Raw genomic sequence first — 20680 nt, 5'->3', positions numbered from 1 at the left:
ATTAGAAGCCTACAGTAAGGGTTCATAGCCCCACAGTGATGTGCATGTTTTCCAATTCTTGCACATTAAAGTGATGTGCTTTTTTCTGTCAAACGTTCCTTTTTCTGTCAAACAGTATTATTTATACCAGCCCACTTAGTTATGTAAGGTCTCCAGAATAGACTTTGCATTGCAGATAGTTGACTGATCTGGTATTTCAACATTTCTAATTTTATGGTGATGTTGAACACTTTCAGAGAGCTTTCTGGCTCCAGCAGTTACAGTCTTGCACAACAGTCGCTCTATTCCTATAAACAAATGAAGCTACACAGTCATTAATGACAATTTTATATGAATATCCTGTCTAAGAATATGTATGATATAAATATTTAGTTCAGAATAGAACTAAGTTACATTTTGTCTATGCTCTTTGTCTCTCTTAATTCTTTTGCTTATATATACATTTTTGTAGTGCTTTGGGTTAAACATTAATTCTGAAACTAAGATCAGTTAGGTATAGTCCTTAAGAGCTGAAAGTAGATAATGTTTACTGAAACAAAATCCTTATATAATAGTGAACATGCATTTCATTTAAACAAACTTTATCCAATATTTAGTATAAATAAATCCTGGTAGGATAAAGACATGAATTCCTAAATGCTTCCAAAAAAAAATGTATCTTACAAGTTTTTAGTGGAATGCTCTCTAGATACCAGTCACCTACTTCCTGTGATTCTGTCATTGCTGAAACCCTATTGTCATTGAGAAGTAGGAACTGCTTGGTACTGTTGTGTTATGGAAATAGTTGCTCTAGTCACATTTTCACCAAGATCTACAAGCAGAGCTGCAAACCGGATGAGGGTGGGGTAGAGGCACACACATACCATGCTCAGGCCCCAATGGGTTAAAAGGTGACCCAGTACAGACTGCCTGCATCAGTATTGTTAAAACTGCACTGTATTACCAAAAGTATTGGGGCGTCTGCCTTTACACGCACATGAACTTTAATGGAATCCCGGTCTTATTTCTTAGGGTTCAATATTGAGTTGGCCCACCCTTTGCAGCTATAACAGCTTCAACTCTTCTGGGAAAGCTGCCCACAAGGTTTAGGAGTGTGTCTATGGGAATGTTTGACCATTCTTCCAGAAGCGCATTTGTGAGGTCAGACACTAATGTGGACAAGAAGGCCTGGCTCAATCATTCCAAAGGTGTTCTACTGGGTTGAGCTCAAGACTCTGTGCAGGCCAGTCAAGTTCCTCCAGCCCAAAACACACTCATTCATGTCTTTATGGACCCTTGCTTTGTGCGCTGGTCCAAATCATTTGGTGGGAGGGGGATTATGGTGTGGGGTTATTTTTCAGGGGTTGGGCTTGGCCCCTTTGTTCCAGTGAATGGAGCTCTTAAAATCTCAGCATACCAAGACATTTTGGACAATTTCATGGTTCCAACTCTGTGGGAACAGTTTGGTGTTGGCTCCTTCCTGTTCCAACATGACTGCACACCAGTGCACAAAGCAAGGTCCATAAAGACATGGATGAGTGAGTTTAAGGTGGAGGAACTTGACTGGCCTGCACAGAGTCCCGACCTCAACCCAATAGAAGACCCTTAGGATGAATTAGAGTGTGGACTGCAAGCCAGGCCTTCTCGTCCACATCAGTGCATGACCTCACGAATGCACTTCTGAAAGAATGCTCAAAGGAATGCATGGCGTTTCCAGACCCGATCCGATACTACCAGGCAGTACACCTCGCCAGGGTAATAGCATGGTGCAGAGATGGGGGAAATAAAGCATGGGTACCAATTGAACAATCCTGTACCCAGATCCCACTTCAGTGTGTGCCATGGTTAAGGTTAAGTACACTTGGCACCTTGAGGCACCATTCCCTAATATAGGCAACTCTGAGAGTAGTACAACAAAGCCATTTTTTCTCCAAGGCAGAAGGAGAAATTTCTCGGCTCTAACCAATATTGGGAAATTTCCCCCTGGCTATACAGATAGCTGTTTTAGACAAACTTTGAGACAAGATACATTTCGCCTAGGTGACTACCTTGAAGAATACAGGCTGAAGACCAGGGCAGAAATACAGTTGATGTTTAATCCGCCTTTTGATCTGTGGTGGATGCAGCAACTTACCAATTTTCTTAGTTCTCTTCATCATAAGGAGTGGTCAGATCGTTTGAATACGTCCTTGAAAAATCTATGTTTGGTAAAAGCTCTTTCGGCTCATGGGGTATCTGAGTTATACAAACTGTTAGTACAATCGCCAGAAGGCTATGTTCCAGGATTCCTTCAGAAATGGGAAAGAGACTTAGACAATATATTATCTGAAGAGCAGCGGAGATATATCTTATACTTTGCCCACTACTCCTCAACGGCTAGTAAGTATCAAGAGATGTGCTATAAAATTCTCACACAATGGTATAAAGTCCCATCATTGCTGCATAAAGTCTATCCGGAAAGCATGAATATGTGCTGGCATTGTGGACAGGCAGAGGGCAATATGCTCCATATTTTTTGGTTGTGTCGGAAACTGAAGGAATTCTGGACTAAAATGCGTGTAAATATAGAAATTCAATGACCGTTCATCTCCTGAATGCAGCCAAGTCATGTGTCTCAGCCCTCTGGAAGCAGGAATCGCCTTCCCTGGTCTCACTGTGGCTTAAAAAGATTTGCTGATATATATGCTATGGAAAAAGGCATTGCAATTATGCAAGGCAGAGAGGAGAAGTTCAACAAAAAATGGACACAATGGTCCCTCTTTGTCTGCTCTAGAGAATATGGCTGTGCACTTGTGGAGGGAGAATAGAGACCTATCTCAATTTTTTTTCTCTCCCCCCCCCCCCCTTTCTTCCTTTTTTTTTTTTTGTTTACTTTTTGGATAAATAGCTAGGATGCTAGAGGTCAAAGTTTATATCGCCATTAAATTCATAAAAATATAAATTTTGACTTGAAAGGATTTGTATATCTATTTATAATAGAATTGATCTGTGATATGTTATATGTATGATGTGCATGCAATTGAAGTATGTTTCTTTGTATAAATTGTTTAAAATAAAATAGAGAAGATACAAAATAAAAAAATGACGTTAGTTTTTCTGGCATCATTTTTTTACCAAATTTTTAATGAGTGGATTTTACAGTCCAGTATGTGAGCTGACACCAATATTCATCAATGTCACAAGTTTAAATCCAAAAACAACGTCTTACCATTAAACAAGCCACACCCCTCACAATTCTTGCAGTTTAGTAAAATAGAGTTAAAAAATAGTGGAAGGCTACTGGGGGACACAAAGTAAAACTAGAACTTTTTTTCATGCTGTTACTAAAGGTTGAAACCTGATGCCGCGTACACACGATCATTTTTCAGCATGAAAGAAAACAATGTTTTTCAGCATGTCTAAAAAACTATGTTTTCCCAACTTCATCATTAAAACGATGTTGCCTACACACCATCTTTTTTAAAAAATGATCTAGCAAAGCGCGGTGACGTACAACACGTACGACGGCACTTTAAAGGGGAAGTTCCATTCGCCTTTGGGCTGCTTTAGCTGATTCCGTGTGTGTAAAAGACGATTCACGCTTTTTTGTCTGTTACAGCGTGATGAATGTGCTTACTCCATTATGAACGGTAGTTTTACCGGAACGAGCGCTCCTGTCTCATAACTTGCTTCTGAGCATGCGCGGGTTTTTTTTTTCATCATTTTAGCCCACTAACGATAATTTTTTACAACCCGAAAAACGACATTGTTTAAAACAACGTTAAAAAATGCAGCATGTTCGAATTTTTTTTTTGTCGTTTTTCAGAACCTGAAAAATGATGTGAAGCCCACATGATCATTTTAACCACTTAACCCCTGGACTATATTCCTGGTCAAAGACCAGAGCACTTTTTGCGATTTCAGCACTGCGTCGCTTTAACTGACAATTGCGCGGTCGTGTGACGTGGCTCCCAAACAAAATTGGGGTCCTTTTTTCCCCACAAATAGAGCTTTCTTTTGGTGGTATGTAATCACCTCTGCGGTTTTTAGTTTTTGCGCTATAAACAAAAATAGAGCGACAATTTTGAAAAAAAATTATATTTTTTACTTTTTGCTATAATAAATATCCCCCAAAAATATATAAAAACACTTTTTTTTCCGCAGTTTAGACCGATACGTATTCTTCTACATATTTTCCGTAAAAAAAATCGCAATAAGCGTTTATTGATTGTTTTGTGCGCAAAAGTTATAGCGTTTACAAAATAGTGGGTATTTTTAAGGAATTTTTATTAATATATTTTTTTTACTAGTAATGGCGGCGATCAGAGTTTTTTTTCGGTACTGCGACAATATGGCGGACACTTCGCACACTTTTGACACATTTTTTGGACCATTGGCATTTTTATAGCGATCAGTGCTATAAAAATGCATTGGATTACTATAAAAATGCCACTGGCAGTGAAGGGGTTAAGTATGTTCCCTGGGTGTGTTCTAACTGTAGGGGGGGTGGCCTCACTAGGGGAAATGACTGATCTTCTGCTCATACATTGTATGAACAGAAGATCAGCATTTCTCCCCCTGACAGGACCGGGAGCTGTGTGTTTACACACACAGCTCCTGGTCCCCGCTCTGTAACGAGTGATCGCGTGTGCCCGGTGGCGATCCCGCCCGCCGGGCACGGGAGTCACGCGCCCCTAGTGGCCTGCGCGAGAGCCAACGTATACTGTAGCTACGTGCTCTCGCGCAGGGGAAAATGACGGCGGCTGGTCGGCAAGTTGTTAAATTAAATTTTTGAAAAATACATTTTTTTTCATGCTGAAAAATGATCGTGTTTACGCGGCATAAGATACATTTCTCTGCTCACATAATGACAGGATTATTCTGATACAAAAGATTAATGCAGACAAATGGAAAATTGTTTTATTTCAGTCCTAACATTCACAGTGAAAATTTAATTTTAAATTTAATTTAGGGATTGTGATAATTGGCAATATATTTTCTACATGAACTTGCAATAGCATTATATTTTTTCGCCATTATACTTTTTATTGGTATAGCGCTATGAGCTATTCGCGACCTTTTGCAAATAACGGCTGTGATGACTTTATACACTTGGCTATAAAAATTAAATACAAACCCATCAAATGCTTCTTTTCTTTTGTCTATAATGCCGGTGGTCTTTCTGCTTTATGATTCCAAAATCAAGGATAAAGTCAACCTGTCACAATCCTGGACAATTGAAGCCGAAAACATGGGATGAGAAATGTATAAGCAAATGTTACTTTCAGTGGAAACTGCATGTCAAAAAATCAGTAGATCCAGACATAAAGACAACCGAGGTTACATGCAAAACTTGACTTTTCCGATAAACGTTAAACTTTGGCCTCGCATCTCTTTATTGCAATGTGTAATCTCACAGGCCAACAGGTAACCTCAAGAGGTGGGAGGGATACATTCTATTTAACCACTTCCTGTCCGGTCTATACCAGAATGACAGCCGGGTGGGAGTCTAAGTGTTCTGACTCGCTGTCATATGATGTCCCTCAGAACAAGCCGCTTGTGTGTGCCCCCGAGGGCGCACAGAGTGGCGATCGGTTGTGCAGTGTGTCTCTCGGACACACAGAATCTCTGATCTCGGTAAAAAGTCTATAACGTAGGCTCTTTACCATGTGATTAGCTGTTTCCAATCACAGTGTAAATAGGAAGTGCCAGTTATTGGCTTTTCTCTGCTCACTCTGACAGCGCCTAAGGAGAGGAAAGCCAATCAGGGGCATTCCTCACAGTAGGGGTCTGCACCGATAATCAGTGCAATGATTATCAGTGCAGCGCCATCAGTGATGCCTGCCAGTGTCCACCAGTGATGCCCACCAATGATGAAAATCACTGATGCTTTTCAGTACCCATCACTGATGCCTGTCAGTGCCCATCAGTGCCACACATCATTTCCCATGAGTGCCACCTATCAGTACCCATGATCGCCGCCTATCAGTCCCCATAAATGCTGCCCTTTAGTGCCGCCTATCAGTGCCCATCAGTGCTGCATATAAGTGTCTCCTCATAAGTGCACATCAGTGCTACCTCATCAGCACCGCCTCATAAGGGCCCATCAGTGAAGCCTCATTAGCGCACATCAGTAAAGGAGAAAGATTTCTTATTTCCAAAATTTTATAACAGAAACTAAGAAAAACATATTTTTTTCATGAGTTTACCAAAAAGAAAAACCCAGTGGTGATTAAATACCACCAAAAGAAAGCTCTATCTGACTTAAAAGAATTATAACAATTTAGTGTACAGTGTTGCATGACCACGCAATTGTCATTCAAAAAGTGACAGCGCTGAAAGCTGAAAATTGGCCTGGGCAGGAAGGGAAAGGGCCTTGTATTAATGTGGTTAACAGGAAGATTTTCAATTTAGATGTAATAAAAAGAGAATGACATAGAACTTGCAGCTTTCTTATTTTTTACCCTCCCATTTTTGTAAGCAGTACATGCAAACTGCATAATGCTACTGCTTCCAAATTAAATAAAACAATCTTAGCTACATGCCGACCAGCCGGCGCAGTTCTACGGCGGCAGGTCGGCTCCCCTGCACGAGAGCACGTATTATAACGTCACATCACGAAGCGGCCACTAGGGGCGCACGCGCACCGCCGGAGGCACGCACGCCCGCGCTCGCTCCATACTCCCGCGCGCTTGCCCGGCGGTCGCGATCACCGCCGGGCACCCGCGATCGCTCGTTACAGAGCGGGGACTGGGAGCTGTGTGTGTAAACACACAGCTCCCGGTCCTGTCAGGGGAGAAATGTCTGTTCATACAATGTATGAACAGCGATCAGTCATTTACCATAGTGAGTCCACCCCCCCTACAGTTAGAACACACCCAGGGAACATACTTAACCCCTTCCCCGCCCCCTAGTGTTAACCCCTTCCCTGCCAGTGGCATTTGTATAGTAATCAATGCATTTTTATAGCACTGATCGCAATAAAAATGGCAATGGTCCCAAAAATGTGTCAAAAGTGTCCGAAGTGTCTGCCATAATGTTGCAGTACTGAAAAAAAATCGCTGATCGCCGCCATTACTATTAAAAAAAAAATATTGATAAAAATGCCATAAAACTACCCCCTATTTTGTAAACACTATAACTTTTGCTCAAACCAATCAATAAACGCTTATTGCGATTTTTTTTAACGAAAAATATGTAGAAAGAATACGTATCGGCCTAAACTGAGGAAAATAAATGTTTTTTTATATATTTTTGGGGGATATTTATTATGGTAAAAAGTAAAAAATATTCATTTTTTTTTTAAATTGTCGCTCTATTTTTGTTTATAGCTCAAAAACTAAAAACCGCAGAGGTGATCAAATACCACTAAAAGAAAGCTCTATTTGTGGGAAAAAAAGGACGCCAATTTTGTTTGGGAGCCACGTCGCACGACCGCACAATTGTCAGTTAAAGCGACGCAGTGCTGAATCGCAAAAAGTGCTCTGGTCTTTCACCAGCAATATGGTCTGGGGCTTAAGTGGCTAGAAAGTGCCAGTGAAGAAAGAATGTGGTCTGATGTATATGCACAACTACTTTTTAGTTGTACAGACCACCAAACCAGAAATAAGAGGTGGTTCAATGATACCTTAACACAACCTTGACATTGGACTAAAATATTTGACATATCCATAAATAGTAGTGATATTATACTCCCCTCTATAGTACTTTATGTAAAAAGGTGGGGGAGAAGATAGAAATAGGAGAATATTTATCACATTTTGTTAAGATTGAGGCCTCGTACACACGGCCGAGGAACTCGACGTGCCAAACACATCGAGTTCCTCGGCCAGTTCAGCCCTGAAGCTGCCGAGGAGCTCGGCGGGACGAGAGCTCCCATAGAACAACGAGGAAATAGAGAACATGTTCTCTATTTTCTCGTCGAGCTCCTCGTCGGCTTCCTCGGCCGAAAGTGTACACACGACCAGTTTCCTCGGCAGAATTCAGCCAGAAACTCGGTCGGAAGCTGAATTCTGCCGAGGAAACTGGTCGTGTGTACGGGGCCTGAGACTTGGTGCTGCCCATTCTAATCCTGCTGTTCTCTAGGCTTTGGTCCACAAGCCCCATTATGATAAATACATCCATGTCTCTAACCTATTGGACACCGACAGTGTGAAAGCAGGAGGAGGGTTTTCCAACAGTGCTTGCAGCTAACAATTCTCATTTAGCTCGTTTTCAGTTAGAACTTGCCAAGCACAACTCACAGAAGGGAATGTTTGCTAAGAGAAGTAACTATTCATTAAAGGCTCAGAGTAATTATAAAATCCTGTCATTTGAAAAACAGAATTTTTGCTAAATACATTTCATATTTCATTGTGAGTCTTTCAGTTATTATTGTAGTGTAGTGTAGGGTGTAGTAATGCACACGTTACCTTAACACACATTACTGCATGTTATGTGCACCCTGATGCACTAAGACAATGCAGGTTTGATGCACATGACTTACAGCATAGCACAACGAATAATGACTTATGCCCCGTACACACGATTCGGAATTTCCGATGGAAAAAGTAAGACAGACTTGTATGCCCCATCGGAGTAATTCCATCGGAAATTCCGATGAATTCCATCAGAGTTCACATAGAGAACATGTTCTCGTTTCCTCCGATGGAATTCGGCTGTGAATTTGGTCAGAGAAAGGTCCGATCGTGTGTACGGGGCAGAACACGAACATTGAAAGTATGCTTAACACCTTCCCATCCCGGCCTATAATCTAATGGTGGCCGGGACGGAGCTCTCTCATTGTGGGTGGACGTCATATGATATCCTTCTCTGTCAGTCATTGTGTCCACCGTCTGCTGCTGGTACCATGTGATCACTGTTCTCAATCACAGAAGATCACATGACAATTGTACAGAATGGATGGCTTCCATCCATGCCAGTCATTGTGTACTATGGGTTGATCTCTGTGATTGGTCACAAGGATCACATAGTACAGACATGGTCAATCACAGCCCATCTGTACCAGGTGATTAGCCCTGGCCAATCGCAGCCAATCACAACCCTAGTTTTCATTCAGAAAAAATGGTTGCTTATAACAGTGAAATTCACTGTTATAAGCAATCATAGTGTGTTACGAAAAATATACTGATCACCTTCCCAGTAGGGTGACCACATTTCCAAACTACCATTCAGGGACACCCCCCCTTCCCAAAAATCAGCTTGTGTTGTAACGAATCACAGCACAGTGATTGGACACAAGAGGCGGGATTTATGATTTCTCCAATCACAAGCAGGGGGCAGGATTATGCTCCTCCAGGCATTCCCGGCCAGGACAAGTACTGTCAGTGAGTAAAGCAGTGGTGTGGCGGCCTTTTTTGGGGGAATCAGATTGGCCCGGGGGGGGGGGGGTGGCTGTGTCACTTTCATTCCGGGACACTGTATTGCCCTGGAATAAATGTGCCCGGGACAGACATGCAAAATGCGGGACTGTCCCGGGCAATCCGGGACACGTGGTCACCCTACTTCCCAGAGTAGCACAATGTAAGAACAAACCTGAGCCAGAAAATATGGAACAGTCTCTCCAATGGTTAACAATGACAGCCACAAGGATTTCTCACTCCCAGGCAAATACTCTGTGTGTCCTGTTTACTTGAGTGCTTTCCTGCAGTGCTAGTCAGCTTCTATGCTGTGAGTATCCAGGCCAGATCCTCTATGGACTTCCTGCAAACTACTCCCAGCAACTTGAGCTAGGACCCTAATGGCTTACTGTAAACTTCCTCAACCCTCAAGTTGGATCTTCTATACACAGGACAATGAATCTGTTGTTCCAGGCCCCAGCTTATTTTTACACATCTCAGCCCCTTAGAAGTCACCCTTCCTTCCAGAGATTGGCTGAGGCTGTATAAATATGCAAGTTCAGAGTCTACCTCTTCCAAACCTTTAAATTCTAGAACTCATCAGACCAGAGGGAAGTAGTTGAGCCTGCAACTGTCAGAGCCCAAAACAGCCAAAGGCAATCAAACTTTGCTCCAGAACCAAAAATAAAATTTGCCTTAATCCTACTAGCAACCTAAATAGGAGAGTGCCACACAAGATATTTGGATTCCCAGAGTTCTCTGGTAACAAGGGGAATATTTAAAGAGAGAATAAACTAATAACGTTGTGGTATGGCCAGACAACAAATAGTATAGATAGAATCAGAAATATACATATATTGGATTCATTTAATTTTTGCTTTCTAAAAAAATATTCTACTAGATTTACCAAGCTTCTTACACTGCTTCTAAGGGACTACAACCTTGTGTCACATTTCTTGTTCCTTTTGTCCTGTGCAAATTTCATTTCATATTCCATTTCTGGGAAGTCTGTGCAACCTTCATTTGAGGTTCAATTACTGGTAGGCCTAAAGTAAAGGAAAAAGGGAGTAGCCGCTCCAGGTGGGAACCCAAATGAAGATCCACCGTTGCAGATAACTCAGTAGCAGGCAATGCACTCAGCAAAGCAGGAACAAGAAATGTCTCTGGACAGCCACACTCTGAACAAATTGTAGCCTTTATTAAAAGAAGGACAGCACTACAAGTCACAGCAAAAATGAAAATAAAACCTGGCTGTTGATGCGTTTCGCACTGGAACTAGTGCTTAGGCATAGCTCAAGCTATGACTAAGCACTAGTTCCAGTGTGAAATGCGTTGGCAGCCAGGTTTTATTATTTTTGCTGTGACTTGTAGTGCTGTCCTTCTTTTAATAAAGGCTACAATTTGTTCAGAGTGTGACATTTCTTGTTCCTGCTAAGCCTAAAGTAAGCCTATGAAACCAATGAGCACACAGGCTCAAATTAAGCTCCATTCAGAAGAATCCAGAAACCATAGTGGTTTATCAAAGTAGCAGTCAGAAGAAGGAAATGAGAGCCAGAATAGTTAGAGACATATAAAATGTAGGTAACATCACTAAATAAATGTAAATGTCATATGAAGCATGAGTGAGTTGTAAGATTAAAGCTAATTCAGTCAGTAGTATAAAAATTAAAAATAAATCTGTAGGCTTTGCCCTGCTCCCCAGGAAAGCAAGCATTAAGGCCCAGATTCACAAAAGAGATACAACGGCGTATCTCCTGATACGCCGGCGTATCTCTGTTTTAGGGTCTTCCTAACTATGCGACTGATTCATAGAATCAGTTACGCATAGTTAGCCCTAAGATCCGACAGGTATAATTGAATTACACTGTCGGATCTTAGGATGCAATACCTCGGCCGCCGCTGGGGGGAGTTTGCGTCGTAAACCAGCGTCGGGTATGCAAATTAGTAGTTACGGCGATCCACAAAGGTTTTTCGCGTTCGCTACGTCGCTGCTAGTCTAGTTTCCCGTCCCAAAGTTAGTCGTCGTTTTAGGTGCCCTAACTTTACACAGCACACGTATGTGCTGTAAAAAGTATGGCCGTCGTTCCCGCGTCGAAATTAAAAATGTTTTTGTTCTTGCGTAAGACGTCCGGGAATACGAAAGTACGCTACGCACGTCGCCGTTCGAAAAAATTACGTCACTTCGCGCAAAGCACGGCGGGAATTTCAAAACGGAGAATGCGCAGTAGGTCCGGCGCAGGAGCGCGCCTAATTTAAATGGCACACTCCCGTTTGAATTACGCGGGCTTACGCCGGAGGCCGCCGGCGTAAGTTTTCTCGCAAGTGCTTTGTGAATCAGGCACTTGCGATGAAAACTTGCGGCGGTGTAACGTATCTACGATACGTTACACCACCGTGATTCTACGTGAATCTGGCCCTATATGCTTGTTTAGGAAAGTTTAAAGCAAAGGAATACTTAACTTATTTTCTCACTCTTCCCTGCTCCATGTATGTGGGTGGGCACCCACAGAAAATGCAGAATCATTATTTAGAGAGGAGGAGCGGTTTTGTGGGACCAGCCATACTGCATGAAGAATACCTGCTAACTAGAGCAAGGAAAATAGGTAAGTATTTCTGATTTTTCCCTACCTTCTAAACTAAACAAGCATTCCACTGTTGCTATCCAGGGGGATACACTATACAGAAATATGTTTAACACTTTTGTTTATGTCTATATAGGTGCTAGTTTGAAAATTGTGAGTTCTTGCTGTTAGAAGCAGATCATGTGTGCATATAGCTTCACAATTTGGGTTACTCTGCATTGAGTAGAGGAGGTCCAAGATTTCTCCATTAAATTTATCGAGCAGTTCAGTTATTTTTGGTACTTCTGTATCAAAGGATGACTCAAACTAATTACATGGATACATTTTACATGCAGGACAGGGGTTCTTTAGAAGAGCAGTTTAAAAGTTACATTTTACTACAGATTTAACGAATATCAGAATGCAGCATTTTTCATCTGAATCATATCACTAGTGACTTTGCTTTGCTTTTAAATATCTATCAAGATAACAAGTAGATACAGTGTTAAAAGGTCTTGCTATTTTAAGATATGCTTCATGATCAACCCTTTTCTATTTCCTCATGATTGGAAATGCATTATAATTAGTCTTTTGCTGAATAACCTGCAGAGAAAGATTAAGGCTACAAGCACATGGCAGTTTAGCTGTGGATAGTTTTCTGCATTCAGAGGCAGCTAAACACCGCGGGCCAGATTCACATAGATCTCCGGCGGCGTAACGTATCTCATTTACGTTACACCGCCGCAAGTTTTACGGGCAAGTGCTTGATTCACAAAGCACTTGCCTTTAAAGTTGCGGCGGCGTAGTGTATGGTCCACCGGCGCAAGCCCGCCTAATTTAAATGATCCAGGTAGGGGGCGTGGATCATTTAAATTAGTCGTTTTTAGAACCTCGACGTGACTTACGTCCATTCATATTCACGGACGACTTAGGCAAAAAAAAAAAAATTCAAATTTCGACGCGGGAACGACGGCCATACGTTAACATGGCATGTCTATCTATACGCCACAAAATAGCAGCTTTAACTTTACGCCGGAAAAAGCCGACTACAGACGACGTAAGAGAATGCGACGACCGCGCGTACGTTTGTGGATCGACGGAAATAGCTAATTTGCATACCCGACGCTGAAAACCACGCGAACTCCACCCAGCGGGCGCCGAAGTATTGCATCTAAGATCCGAAGGCATATGAAGCCGCACGTCTGTTGGATCTTACCCAAATGCCGTTGTATCTTGGTTGGAGAATGCAAACTAAAGATACGACGCGGGTAATTTGAAAGTACACCAGCGTATCAGTAGATACGCCGGTGTACTTCTTCTGTGAATCTGCCCCATCATTTTTGACGCAGTGACATTCTGTGTTATGGTAAAAATATAATTTTCGCACCAACAATTAAATTGTGTGTTGCGAAACTACACCTGATAAATAAATAAATACAGAAAATTAAGTGTATTTAATTGTAAGCTGCTTCCCTGTGAAATAGAGTGTATACCTCCTATTTAATGAATGTTTAGGTGATAGGGGGCGCTGTTTGAAAATAACTATGTTAGTCACTGAAATTATCTGATGACTAATAAAGGTGGTGGGTGTAATATATCCTTTTGGATCCCATACATGTGATCCAAATATAGGGTAAATTACTTACTGACAGTGAAAAAAATGAAAATGTGAATGGATAAACAAATATAATAATACACTGCTGTGGTGTGTACCAAAATAGTATATACAATAGACTATATAGGATCAACAAGTAATAAAACTGTTACAGGAGGAAGAAAACATTTCTGTGTAATGCCTGTGACAGACTGCATCAGATAATCATGTCATTTTTTATTTTGCCCATTAGTCCACTTTAAGGGCTGATGTAGTGGAGCTATGACAGTTCGTAGTTGAGATTTGCTTTTCGGCACATCTGAGATGTCACAGTATATCTAGTTGGAACGGCGGGAAGTCTCCTCGCTACAAAGCTGTCTTTTCGTGATGTTGCATTTGGTGCAAGACAGGGCATCCAAGGCATACAGTATGCATTGGAAAGGATAGGAAAAGTGTCAGTACAAGAGTTTGTGGCACGTATTTGGTTAGATCTAGTAAACTGATTGGTATTAAGTAACAAAATGATTACGCTTGAGAATATTACTACACAAATACAGTTTGCTCAACTGGTTATATATATGTGTATATATATATATATATATATATATATATATATATATATATAATCTCTAGTTTTCAGTTCTACTCTGATTTTGATCTAACTGATGAGCACACATTCCTGCTAGGATTTTAAATATAGCTAGCTAGAAATATATTTGGCATTATGAACTATCCTTTGAGTAGAATGTGGGTTTTGGCTGTCATATTTTTCTGATAACAACCCAGTGAGTTGTGTGCTGCTGCTTCCAGCATTTTTGGATATTTCATGATTTCAATGTCATTTTGATGTGGAATGTTTTATTTTTCTGTTTTTCGTGGGCTACTGAGTAGCAGGTTGTATAAGAATGTCTGTTATTATTCTAATGTAATACACTGTGTTCCCAACACGCTGCGATAGATGTGTCAATCAAGTATGTCAGGAAAATTTTCCAGTATTACTGGGAATGTAATAAAAGAAGTGCTATACTGCTGACTTACAGATCATTTTCACTTTATGTAAACTGTATTTAAAGTGTTACTAAACCCAGGACCCTGCGTTCAATATATCTGGTCTCCCACGTAACACAGAACAACTACTAAATATCTTTTTTCATCAGAAGAGCAGTTTTGTAAAAAAATAAAAATAAAAAAAAAAGTAAAAAAAATGTTTTTAAAAAAAGAAGAGGAGTTTTGTGACCTTTTATCAGTGTGTGGTTAAAGCTTGTAGGAAGAGTGTTCATTCTCCTGTAATTGTCCTATGAGGATGACCCTCTGTCTGGACAGTGCTGATTGGCCCTGTGCTGATCACATGCACCCGCTCAAGAAAAAAACTCTCTAGCAATACACACCAAACTGAGCATGTGACGTTTGTGCTATAGACTCTGTTCTATCAGAAGATGGTTTGGTGACATTGGAAGAAGGGGAGGATCAGTAAAGACATGTTCAAACAGCTTTTTGACACAATACAGAGTATTAACCCCTTAGGTTCCACAGTGAGTACAACAAGCATGCTTTACTGCATATACAGACTGATTTTACTGTTCTGGGTTTAGTAACACTTTAAATACTCTGACAACATGACATTTCCCTGTTTTTTTTTTACCACACTATGGGGTTGCTTTACTGAAGGCAAATAGGCTGTTGCTTTTGCAAGGGATATTTCACTTAGCTTAGTGAATGAGGTGAAACTTCTTCTGATTGGATATTCTTTGAAGAGTTGTCACTACATTTACTAAGCTAATGCCACGTTTTTTTTCCGTCGGAATAAACTCTAACGGGTTTTTCCGACGGAATTCTGCTCAAGCTGTCTTGCATACACATGGACACACCAATTTCCTTACTGTCAAAAAAGTGGTTACGTACAACACTACAAAGAGCCTAGAAAAATTAAGTTCAGTGCTTCCGAGCATGTGTCAAATTGTTTCCGATCATGCATGTTTTTTTCTACGTCGGAATTCCATACAGATGAATGGAATTTCCGCTAGAATTTTTTTCCGTCTGAAAAAAAGAGAAAATGTTCTCTTTCAAAGTCCGACGGATTTTCCAACGAAAAAAGTCTGATGGGGCACACACACAATGGAAATATCTAATTAAAAAATTCCGTCTGTCTTTTTTCATCGGAAATTCCAACCGTGTGTACGCTTTATAAGTAAATAAACCACTATAAGTCAGCTACTGGAATTCAGTCATGTAGGTAGTATTACCGCAATGTTGCCAACATGCAGTATGAAGCAACATATAACATAATACAAATTAAAAATCCTATCTTTAAGTAACAGGATAAATAATAAAGCAGGCATAGTATCAAATATACGTTTTCTTGTTGAAGCCCAACTCTAGTTTTGGCAAAGAATTAAAAATGTCACTCCCCTTCCTCTTGTGTGTGTGTGTGTATATATATATATATATATATAGTTGTGTTCAAAATTATTCAACCCCCCCAATGCTGTAAAGGGTTTTAGGGAATTTAGTGTACATTTGTAATTGTATTCAGAATGAAATCTTACAAGGACTTCTTAAAGAACCACATGCAACTAAAATGACATCAATTGGTTTTGTAATACAGTAGTAAATGTTTCTTTTGTGAATTCTTAATTTACACAATTATTCAACCCCTTAAAGACTACCACTCTGAAGAACAGAGGTTCATTGAAGTGTTTTCAATCAGGTATTGAAAACACCTGTGGATGTCAGGGAGCAGCAATAAAGCCTAATAAGCACCAATTAGGCAGCTTTAAAATGACTGTGATACTCAGCTCCTTCTAGACATTTACTGGTGTGGTTACAAACATGGGGAAGTCAAGAGAATGGTCGGGGAAGACAAGAGAAGAGGTGATTACTCTTCACAGGCAGGGCAATGGCTATAAGAATATTGCAAAGATGTTAAACATACCAAGAGACACCATAGGAAGCATCATTCGCAAATTCAAGGCAAAGGGCACTGTTGAAACGCTACCTGGTCGTGGCAGAAAGAAGATGCTGACTTCGACTGCTGTGCGCTACCTGAAGCGTAGAGTGGAGAAAAGTCCCGTGTGACTGCTGAGGAACTGAGAAAAGATTTGTCAGATGTGAGTACTGAAGTTTCTGCTCAGACAATACGGCGCACACTGCGTAATGAAGGCCTCCATGCCAGAACTCCCAGGCGCACCCCCTTGCTGTCTCCAAAGAATAAGAAGAGTCGACTGCAGTATGCCAAAAGTCATGTGGACAAACCACAGAAGTTTGGGGATTGTGTTCTGTGGACTGATGAAACAAAATTAGAACTGTTTGGGCCCATGGATCAACGCTATGTTTGGAGGAGGAAGAACAAGGCCTATGATGAAAAGAACACCTTGCCTACTGTGAAGCATGGCGGGGGGTCAATCATGCTTTGGGGCTGTTTTGCTTCTGCAGGTACAGGGAAGCTTCAGCGTGTGCAAGGTACCATGAATTCTCTTCAGTACCAGGAGATATTGGATGACAATGTGATGCAGTCCATCACAAACCTGAGGCTTGGGAGATGTTGGACCTTTCAACAGGACAATGATCCCAAGCATACCTCCAAGTCCACTAGAGCATGGTTGCAGATTAAAGGCTGGAACATTTTGGAGTGGCCATCGCAGTCACCAGACTTAAATCCGATTGAGAACCTCTGGTGGGACTTAAAGAAAGCAGTTGCAGTGCGCACGCCTAAGAATGTGACTGAACTGGAGGCTTTTGCCCATGACGAATGGGCGAAGATACCCGTAGATCGCTGCAAGACATTTGTGTCAAGCTATGCTTCACGTTTAAAAGCTGTTATAACTGTAAAAGGATGTTGTACTAAGTACTAAGATTGAATGTCACTTGGGGGTTGAATAAAACTGATAATGATGTGAGCACAGAAAAGACATTTGTGGTTATTTCATTATAAATGTTATGTTAAATTTGTCTGACCTACACGTGCCTCTTTGATTTAATTGTAAGCAGGATGACTGAATGATCAAAATCAATGTCAAACTGGCCAAAACAATCAATTTCAGTGGGGGTTGAATAATTTTGAATACAACAGTGTATATATATATATATAAATGAGAAATATATATGATATAGCATATACAATTGCCTTTCCTTTTCAATCTGCAGCTTTGTAATTTTCTGTAAAATTCAATGTAACATGGCAGCCTGGAGGCCTTCTGTACACAGATGGTGTGCGGAATGCACCCCAGAAATGTCATTTCCTGCTTGTGTGATTGGTTCACTGATTTTACCTGAAGTCTACACTAAACACCTCTGTGTAAGCAGATGATTTTTTGTAATAAGAAAATAACTTTTCTCCTTACAGTATAATGATTTATGATACGGTAGATATGAAGAAGACTGTAGCAGGTCCCAGCAATTTAATGATGTGAGAAAGGACAAGGTGTCTCACCCCATGGAGAGACAGAGATTTCCGCTCCAGGCAGGTCTTGTTGGGTGCAATCTTCTTCTCAGGAACTGAGGGTGCTAGCAATGCACATTGTAAATAAGAACAAAAGATGATCAGGACACTACAATCCAACGTAACTTTAATGTAAAAAAATGGAAACAGGCACTACAAGTCACAGCAACGGAACCTAGGACAGCTGTCTCACCCCTTACTGCTGGCAGGGGGATCTCTAAGCATCTTTGGTGATTGTAAGTCTCCAAGGGGTCACCAAGAAGTGTTTCAGCTAATGTGGAATGCCCTGTTTATTTTGTATTTATAAAATGTAATTTAGAAAACCTGGTGCAAAGAAAACTGGAGCATGTGCTAAATAGCTGCCTATAGCAACCCATTATCCTTTAACCACCCTGGCGGTATGATTATGTCCGATTTTTGTGTCTCAAAGCGGTACAAATGTTTTGTATAGAAATTTGGAATTTTATATTTTAGGCCTGTAATTCTTAGTAATAACTCACTTAAATCTGTCCAAGCAAGCGTCTAGTAGACATCCCAGGTATGATAAAGTTTGAAACACTAAATCATAAATAATAATATAAATAATTATAAAAAATAATAATATAATAATTATAATAAAATGAATTTCCCCACTATTCACTATCGCTCAATTCTGCAAGTGTTCTTATTTACTATCGCTGTTTTCTAGCTGGTCTCAAACCACTTTTGACATAAAGGTACACATTTTGGTTGCTATGGACAATCTCAAGTTTCCAGGCAGAAAGAACAGTATATATAATATAAAAGTGCATGCAGGACACTGGACAAAACACTAGGGACAAAAGGGAGGTGAAATGATTTCATACAGTAATGTAATCTGTAAGATTACATTACTGTATGTATTATGAATTTTGTCATTTTTGAATTTGCTACCAGGCTCCGCCCCCGTGCGTCACGATGTTTACAGGGAACGGAGCCTGGAACACCGAGGCATGGGGCAGAGGACACAGCCCACGGACACAGCGGGGGGGGGGACATTGCAGAATCCTGCAATGCAATCCCGAGTGTGGCTCGGAGTTACCGCTAATGGTACTAAAATTTAACCTGAGCCACACTCAGGAATACCACCAGGGAGGTTAAATAAGGCAAGCAATATGCTTTCTATTGGCAACTGCTCTGCTATGGCTTTAGTCTTCTCTGTTCTAAGTTTAACCACATTCCGACCAGCGCACGACGATATACGACGGCACAATGGCACGGCTTGGCAAATGGGCGTACAGGTACGCCCCCTTTAAATCACGGCATTGCGGGCTCTGTGACCGTACCCGTGGACTCAATGTCCGCCAGTTTCCTGCAATCATGTCACGGAGCTGCAGAACGGGGAGATGCCTATGACTATGCCTATGCCTAGTCATTTCCCTGTTCTGCCTTGTGACAGGACAGAGATCTACTGCTCCCTGTCATCTGGAGCAGTGATCACTGTCTTGTCACTTGTAGCACACCTGCAGAATCACTGTCTAGGACACACTTAACCCCTTCCTCACCCCCTAGTGTTTAACCCCTTCCCAAAATAGTGTCAAAAGTGTCCGCTGTGTCCGCCATAATGTCGCAGTCACAATAAAAAACGCAGATCGCCGCCATTACTAATTAAAAAAAAATAAATACAAAAAATGCTATAAATTTAGCCCCTATTTTGTAGATGCTATAACTTTTGCGCAAACCAATCAATATACGCTGTTTTGTGATTTTAAATATGTAGAAGAATACATATCGGCCTAAACTGAGGAATTTTTTTTTTTATAAATATATATTTTTGGGGGATATTTATTATAGCAAAAAGTTAAAAATATTGCTTTTTTTTCAAAATTGTCACTCTTTTTTTGTTTATAGCACAAAAAAAAACAAAAAACGGAGAAATAATTAAATACCACTAAAAGAAATAAAAGGACGTCAATTTTGTTTGGGTGGAACGTTGCACGACCGTACAATTGTCAGTTAAAGCGACGCAGTACCGAATCACAAAAAATGGCCCGGTCATTGGGCAGCCAAATCTTCCGGGGCTGAAATAGTTAAAAACTAGGGGCCAGATTCACATAGAATACGTAGATACGTTACACCGCCACAAGTTTTCATCGCAAGTGCCTGATTCACCAAGCACTTGCATGAAAACTTACGCTGGCGGCCTCCGGCGTAAGCCCGCGTAATTCAAAGGGGCGTGTGCCATTTAAATTAGGCGCGCTCCCGCGCCGGACCTACTGCGCATGCTCCATTTTGAAATTCCTGCCGTGCTTTGCGCGAAGTGACATAATTTTTTCGAACGGCGACGTGCGTAGCGTACTTTCGTATTCCCGGACGTCTTCCGCAAGAAAAAAAAAGTACATTTCGACGCGGGAACGACGGCCATACTTAGGGCAGGTAAAACGACGACTAAAATTGCGACGGGAAACTAGACTAGCGACGACGTACCGAACGCGAAAAAACGTTGTGGATCGCCGTAAAACCTCATTTGCATACCCGACGCTGGAATACGACGCAAACTCCACCCAGCGGCGGCCGCGGTATTGCATCCTAAGATCCAACAGTGTAAAACAATTACACCTGTCGGATCTAAGGGCTATCTATGCGTAACTGATTCTATGAATCAGTCGCATAGATACTCTGAGAGATACAATGGAGTATCTGAGATACTCCGTCGTATCTCCGCTGTGAATCTGGCCCTAGATGTTAATTTTTTATTTATTTTTTTGCCAGTGATTCTCTATATTCTCTATTTTGTGATGCCTCTGGCTCTCACTCTGAAATAAACTCAACA

This window comes from Rana temporaria, chromosome 5 (genome assembly GCF_905171775.1).
Source record: "Rana temporaria chromosome 5, aRanTem1.1, whole genome shotgun sequence".
Taxonomy (NCBI): domain Eukaryota; kingdom Metazoa; phylum Chordata; class Amphibia; order Anura; family Ranidae; genus Rana; species Rana temporaria.
The sequence above is the reverse complement of the archived record's forward strand: the minus strand, read 5'-3'. Positions refer to the sequence as shown.